Source organism: Arachis ipaensis, chromosome B1, assembly GCF_059453495.1.
Source record: "Arachis ipaensis isolate K30076 ecotype BB chromosome B1, ASM5945349v1, whole genome shotgun sequence".
Lineage (NCBI taxonomy): Eukaryota > Viridiplantae > Streptophyta > Magnoliopsida > Fabales > Fabaceae > Arachis > Arachis ipaensis.
The window spans coordinates 93,099,404-93,107,304 of record NC_142436.1 but is presented as its reverse complement, the minus strand read 5'-3'; the positions used below and the strand labels follow the sequence as shown (position 1 = coordinate 93,107,304).

The 7,901-nt window shown below is 37.3% G+C and overlaps 1 non-coding gene across 1 annotated transcript; it reads right to left on the bottom strand.

Annotated features, from left to right (window-relative positions):
* Positions 1-3,062: 3,062 nt before the first annotated feature.
* On the bottom strand, positions 3,063-3,170 carry LOC148577492 (small nucleolar RNA R71). The gene has a single exon (XR_015903814.1). It is a non-coding gene; the product is annotated as a small nucleolar RNA R71 (small nucleolar RNA).
* Between the last annotated feature and the right edge of the window lie 4,731 nt (positions 3,171-7,901).

The window sequence follows — 7,901 nt, the reverse complement described above, 5'->3', positions numbered from 1 at the left end:
GAGAACCGACAGATGAATAGGCGTGCCGTGACAGGGTGCGTTGACCATTTTCACTGAGAGGATAGGATGTAAACCATTGACAAGGGTGATGCCTCCAGACGATTAGCCGTGCCGTGACAGGGCATTTGGATCATTTTCCCGAGAGAAGACCGAAAGTAGCCATTGACAATGGTGATGCATCACATAAAGCCAGCCATGGAAAGGAGTAAGACTGATTAGATGAAGATAGCAGGAAAGCAGAGGTTCAGAGGAACGAAAGCATCTCTATTCACTTATCTGAAATTCTCACCAATGATTTACATAAGTATTTCTATCCTTTATTCTATGTTTATTTAATTATTATTCGAAAACACCATTATCAATTTATATCTGCCTGACTGAGATTTACAAGGTGACCATAGCTTGCTTCATACCAACAATCTCCGTGGAATTCGACCCTTACTCACGTAAGGTATTACTTGGACGACCCAGTGCACTTGCTGGTTAGTTGTGCGAAGTTGTGAACCATGGTATTGGCATCATGTTTTTGGTGCCATTACCAGGGAAAGAAAGAGCGATGAATTTTACATAATCAAAGTGTAATCACAATTTCTGCGCACCAAGTTTTTGGCGCCGTTGCCGGGGATTGTTCGAGTTTGGACAACTGACGGTTCATCTTGTTGCTCAGATTAGGTAATTTTCTTTTTGTTTTATTTTCAAAAATTTTTCAAAAATCTTTCAAATATTTCTCATCTGTTTTCGAAAAAAAAAAATGTTTTCAAAAATATATTTTCTTCAGAATTTTTAAGAATGAATTCTAGCGTTTCATGAAGCATGTTGAAGCCTGGCTAGCTGTAAAGCCATGTCTAATTCTTTTGAATAGGGCATGTTAGGCCTGTCATGTCTAAGTTACATACTAAAGCTTGGTTGGCTATTAAGCCATGCCTAACCCTCAGATTGGAGCTTTAGACTAAAAAGATTCCTGGAATTCATATTAAAAATTTTGGAATCCTTATTTTTCTTTTTCAAAATAATTTTCGAAAAATATAAAATAAAAAAATAAAAATCCAAAAAAAATTTAGAAAGTCATAAAAAAAAATATTTTTGTGTTCTTGTTTGAGTCTTGAGTCATGTTATAAGTTTGGTGTCAATTGCATGTGCATCTTGCATTTTTCGAAAAAAAAATTATGCATTCATAGTGTTCTTCATGATCTTCAAGTTGTTCTTGGTAAGTCTTCTTGTTTGATCTTTGCATTTGCATGTTTTGTCTCTTTTCTTGTTTTTCATATGCATTCTTGAATTCTTAGTGCCTAAGCATTAAAGATTTCTATGTTTGGTGTCTTGCATGTTTTCTTTGCATTAAAAATTTTCAAAAAAATATGTTCTTGATGTTCATCATGATCTTCATAGTGTTCTTGGTGTTCATCTTGACATTCATAGCATTCTTGCACGCATCACATGTTTTGAAAAATATGTTCATATGCATTCAAAAAAATATGTTCATCATGATCTTCATATGCATTCAAAAAAATATGTTCTTGGTGTTCATCTTGACATTGCACCATTTCCATGTTTCTCTCTCTCATCATTAAAAATTCAAAAATCAAAAAAATATCTTTCCCTTTTTCTCTCTTAAAATTTCGAAAATTAGATTTGACTCTTTCAAAAATTTTTAAAAATCTAGTTGTTTTTATGAGTCAAATCAAATTTTCAATTTAAAAATCTTATCTTTTTCAAAATCTTTTTCAAAAATCAAATCTTTTTCAAATTTTTTAGTTATTTTCGAAAATTTCAAAAATATTTTCCAAAATCTTTTTCTTAATTTTACATCATAATTTTCGAAAATAACAATAACAATTAATGTTTTGATTCAAAAATTTCAAGTTTGTTACTTACTTGTTAAGAAAGATTCAAACTTTAAGTTCTAGAATCATATCTTGTGATTTCTTGTGAATCAAGTCATTAATTGTGATTTTAAAAATTCAAATCATTTTCAAAAACTAATTTCTATCATATCTTTTCAAAAATATCTTCTTATCTTATCTTTTTCAAAAAAAAAAAATTGATTTCAAAATATCTTTTCTAACTTCCTAACTTCTTATCTTTTCAAAATTGATTTTCAAAATTTGTTTCAACTAACTAACTAACTTTTTGTTTGTTTCTTATCTTTTTTAAAACTACCTAACTAACTCTCTCTCTCTAATTTTCGAAAATATCTTCCCCCTTTTTCAAAAAATTTCTTTTTAATTAACTAATTATTTTAACTTTTGATTTTAAAAATTTTCGAAAAAAATTACTAACATTTTTCAAAAACTATTTTCAAAAATCACTAACTCTTTTTCAAAAATAATTCTCGAAAATTCTCCTTCTCTCTCATCTTATTCTATTTATTTATTCATCTACTAACATCTCTTCCTCACATCACTCACCAAATTCAAACCCCCTCTTCCATCTGTGTTCGAATTTTTCTCTTCTTCTACTAACAATAAGGAACCTCTTTACTGTGACATAGAGGATTCCTCTTCTTTTCTTGTTTTCTTCTCTTTCTTATGAGCAGGAACAAGGAAAAAGGCATTCTTATTGAAGCTGATCCAGAACTTGAAAGGACTCTGAAGAGGAAACTAAGAGAAGCTAAATTACAACAATCCAGAGACAACTTGATTGAAAATTTCGAACAAGTAAAGGAGATGGCAGCCGAACCCAACAACAATGCAAGGAGAATGCTTGGTGACTTTACTGCACCAAATTCCAATTTGCATGGAAGAAGCATCTCCATTCCTACCATTGGAGCAAACAATTTTGAGCTGAAACCTCAGCTAGTTTCTCTGATGCAGCAGAACTGCAAGTTTCATGGACTTCCATCTGAAGATCCTTTTCAGTTCTTAACTGAATTCTTGCAGATCTGTGATACTGTTAAGACTAATGGAGTAGATCCTGAAGTCTACAGGCTCATGCTTTTCCCATTTGCTGTAAGAGACAGAGCTAGAATCTGGTTGGACTCTCAACCCAGAGATAGCCTGAACTCTTGGGATAAGTTGGTCAAGGCTTTCTTAGCCAAGTTCTTTCCTCCTCAAAAGCTGAGCAAGCTTAGAGTGGATGTTCAAACCTTCAGATAGAAAGAAGGTGAATCCCTCTATGAAGCTTGGGAAAGATACAAAGGACTGACAAAAAAGTGTCCTTCTGACATGCTTTCAGAATGGACCATCCTGGATATATTCTATGATGGTCTGTCTGAGCTATCAAAGATGTCATTGGATACTTCTGCAGGTGGATCCATTCACCTAAAGAAAACGCCTGCAGAAGCTCAAGAACTCATTGACATGGTTGCAAATAACCAGTTCATGTACACTTCTGAAAGGAATCCTGTGAATAATGGGACGCCTATGAAGAAGGGAGTTCTTGAAATTGATACTCTGAATGCCATATTGGCTCAGAACAAAATATTGACTCAGCAAGTCAATATGATTTCTCAGAGTCTGAATGGAGTACAAGCTGCATCCAACAGTACTCAAGAGGCTTCTTACGAAGAAAAAGCTTATGATCCTGAAAACCCTGCAACAGTAGAGGTGAATTACTTAGGTGAACCTTATGGAAACACCTATAATCCATCATGGAGAAATCATCCGAATCTCTCATGGAAGGATCAAAGGCCTCAACAAGGCTTTAATAATGGTGGAAGAAACAGGTTTAGCAATAGCAAGCCTTTTCCATCATCCACTCAGCAACAGACAGAGAACTTTGAACAAAGTACCTCTAATTTAGCAAACTTAGTCTCTGATCTATCCAAGGCCACTGCGAGTTTCATGAATGAAACAAGGGCTTCCATTAGAAATTTGGAAGCACAAGTGGGCCAGCTGAGTAAAAGGATCACTGAAATCCCTCCTAGTACTCTCCCAAGCAATACAGAAGAGAATCCAAAAGGAGAGTGCAAGGCCATTGACATAAGCACCATGGCCGAACCTGTAAGGGAAGGAGAGGACGTGAATCCCAAGGGGGAAGACCTCCTGGGACGTCCAGTGATCAATAAGGAGTTTCCCTCTGAGGAACCAAAGGAATCTGAGGCTCATCTAGAGACCATAGAGATTCCATTGAACCTACTTATGCCCTTCATGAGCTCTGATGAGTATTCCTCTTCTGAAGAGAATGAGGATGTCACTGAAGAGCAAGCTGCCAAGTTCCTTGGTGCAATCATGAAGCTAAATCCCAAATTATTTGGTATTGAGACTTGGGAAGATGAACCTCACTTGTTCACCAATGAAGTAAGTGATCTGGATCAACTGACATTGCCTCAGAAGAGACAGGATCCTGGAAAGTTCATAATACCTTGTACCATAGGCACCATGATCTTTAAGGCTCTGTGTGATCTTGGTTCAGGGATAAACCTCATGCCCCTTTCTGTAATAGAGAAACTGGGAATCTATGGGGTGCAAGCTGCTAAAATCTCATTAGAGATGGCAGACAATTCAAGAAAACAGGCTTATGGACAAGTAGAGGACGTGTTAGTAAAGGTTGAAGGCCTTTGCATCCCTGCTGATTTCATAGTCCTAGACACTGGAAAGGAAGAGGATGAATCCATCATCCTAGGAAGACCTTTCCTAGCCACAGCAAGAGCTGTGATTGATGTGGACAGAGGAGAATTGATCCTTCAATTAAATAAGGACAACCTTGTGTTTACAACTCAAGGATCTCTCTCTGCATCCATGGAGAGGAAGCAGAAAAAGCTTCTCTCAAAGCAGAGTCAAACAAAGCCCCCACAGTCAAACTCTAAGTTTGGTGTTGGGAGGCCACAACCAAACTCTAAGTTTGGTGTTGAACTCCCATATCCAAACTCTAAGTTTGGTGTTGGAGAGTCTCAACAATGCTCTGAACATCTGTGAGGCTCCATGAGAGCCCACTGTCAAGCTATTGATATTAAAGAAGCGCTTGTTGGGAGGCAACCCAATGTTTATTTATCTAATTTTATTTTTGTTTTTCATGTCTTTATAGGTTCATGATCATGTTGAGTCACAAAATAAATATAAAAATTGAAAACGGAATCAAAAATAGCAGAAGAAAAATCACACCCTGGAGGAAGCATCTGCCTGGCGTTCAACGCCAGAACAGAGCATGGTTCTGGTGCTGAACCCCCAAAATGGGCATCATCTGGGCACTGAACACCCAGAACAAGCATGGTTCTGGCGTTCAACGCCAGAAATGGGCAACAAATGGTCGTTGAACGCCCAAAATGGGCACCAACTGGCACTGAACGCCCAGAGTTGTGTGCAAGGGAATTTTGCATGCCTAAATTGGTGCAGGGATGTAAATGCCTTGACACCTCAAGATCTGTGGACCTCACAGGATCATCTCAGGATCTGTGGACCCCACAGGATCCCCACCTTCCTTCCTCATTAATCCTAGTTTTTTTTTCCACATCATCTTCTTCATCTATTCCTTCTTTTCTTGCTCGAGGGTGAGCAACATTCTAAGTTTGGTGTGGTAAAACAATTATGTAAAGGATCTATAGCTCAGTGGTAGAACATGTGGCTACAAATCAAGAGATCCCTGAGATACCTCAGGGGATGCACTTCCCTCCACATAGTTATTGGAAGCAACTGAGGATAGAAATACCAAAAATCACTAGGAATCAAGCCACAAAGGCAAGGAAGAGACATAGAAGAGCTCAAGAACATCATTGGTTCCTCAAGAAGGAAACGCCATCATCACTAAGGTGGATTCATTCCTTGTTCTTATTTCTTCTGTTTTTCGTTTTCTATGTTATGTGCTTATCTATGTTTGTGTCTTCATTACATGATCATTAGTAGTTAGTAACTTTGTCTTAAAGTTATGAATGTCCTATGAATCCATCACCTCTCTTAAATGAAAAATGTTTTAATTCAAAAGAACAAGAAGTACATGAGTTTCGAATTTATCCTTGAACTTAGTTTAATTATGCTGATGTGGTGACAATGCTTCTTGTTTTCTGAATGTATGCTTGAATAGTGCATATGTCTTTTGAAGTTGTTGTTTAAGAATGTTAAATATGTTGGCTCTTGAAAGAATGATGACAAGGAGACATGTTATTTGATAATCTAAAAAATCATAAAAATGATTCTTGAGGCAAGAAAAAGCAGCAAAGAACAAAGCTTGCAGAAAAAAAAATAGAAAGAAAAAGAAAAAGCAAGCAGAAAAAGCCAAAAGCTCTTAAAACCAAGAGGCAAGAGCAAAAAGCCAATAACCCTTAAAACCAAAAGGCAAGGGTAAATAAAAAGGATCCCAAGGCTTTGAGCATCAGTGGATAGAAGGGCCTAAAGGAATAAAATCCTGGTCTAAGCGGCTAAACCGAGTTGTCCCTAACCATGTGCTTGTGGCATGTAGGTGTCAAGTGAAAACTTGAGACTGAGCGGTTAAAGTCAAGGTCCAAAGCAAAACAAGAGTGTGCTTAAGAACCCTGGACACCTCTAATTGGGGACTTTAGCAAAGCTGAGTCACAATCTGAAAAGGTTCACCCAATTATGTGTCTGTGGCATTTATGTATCCGGTGGTAATACTGGAAAACAAAGTGCTTAGGGCCACGGCCAAGACTCATAAAATAGCTGTGTTCAAGAATCATCATACTGAACTAGGAGAATCAATAACACTATCTGAACTCTGAGTTCCTATAGATGCCAATCATTCTGAACTTCAATGGATAAAGTGAGATGCCAAAACTATTCAAGAGGCAAAAAGCTATAAGTCCCGCTCTTATGATTGGAGCTATGTTTCATTGATAGTTTGGAATTTATAGTATATTCTCTTCTTTTTATCCTATTTGATTTTCAGTTGCTTGGGGACAAGCAACAATTTAAGTTTGGTGTTGTGATGAGCGGATAATTTATACGCTTTTTGGCATTGTTTTTAGTATGTTTTTAGTAGAATCTAGTTACTTTTAGGGATGTTTTCATTAGTTTTTATGTTAAATTCACATTTTTGGAATTTACTATGAGTTTGTGTGTTTTTCTGTGATTTCAGGTATTTTCTGGCTGAAATTGAGGGACTTGAGCAAAAATCAGATTCAGAGGTTGAAGAAGGACTGCTGATGCTGTTGGATTCTGACCTCCCTGCACTCAAAATGGATTTTCTGGAGCTACTGAACTCAAAATGGTGCGCTTCCAATTGCGTTGGAAAGTAGACATCTAGGGCTTTCCAGCAATATCTAATAGTCCATACTTTGGCCAAGAATAGATGACGCAAACTGGCGTTCAACGCCAGCTCTCTGCCCAGTTCTGGCGTCCAGCGCCAGAAAAGGATAAAAAACCAGAGTTGAACGCCAGAAATGGATCAAAACCTGGCGTTCAACTCCACAAATGGCCTCTGCACGTGGAAAGTTAAAGCTCAGCCCAAGCACACACCAAGTGGGCCCCGGAAGTGGATTTATGCATCAATTACTTACTTCTGTAAACCCTAGTAGCTAGTTTATTATAAATAGGACCTTTTACTATTGAATTAGATATCTTTTGATCATCTTAGGATCTTAGGATCATCTTTGGATGCCTGGTTCTTAGATCAGAGGGGCTGGCCATTCGGCCATGCCTGGACCTTTCACTTATGTATTTTCAACGGTAGAGTTTCTACACTCCATAGATTAAGGTGTGGAGCTCTGCTGTTCCTCAAAGATTAATGCAAAGTACTACTGTTTTCTATTCAACTCATCTTATTTCACTTCTAAGATATTCATTCGCACTTCAACCTGAATGTGATGAACGTGACAATCATCATCATTCCCTATGAACGCGTGCCTGACAACCACTTCCGTTCTACATTAGATTGAATGAGTATCTCTTAGATCTCTTAATCAGAATCTTCGTGGTGTAAGCTAGAATGATGGCGGCATTCAAGAGAATCCGGAAAGTCTAAACCTTGTCTGTGGTATTCCGAGTAGGATTCAATGATTGAATGACTGTGAC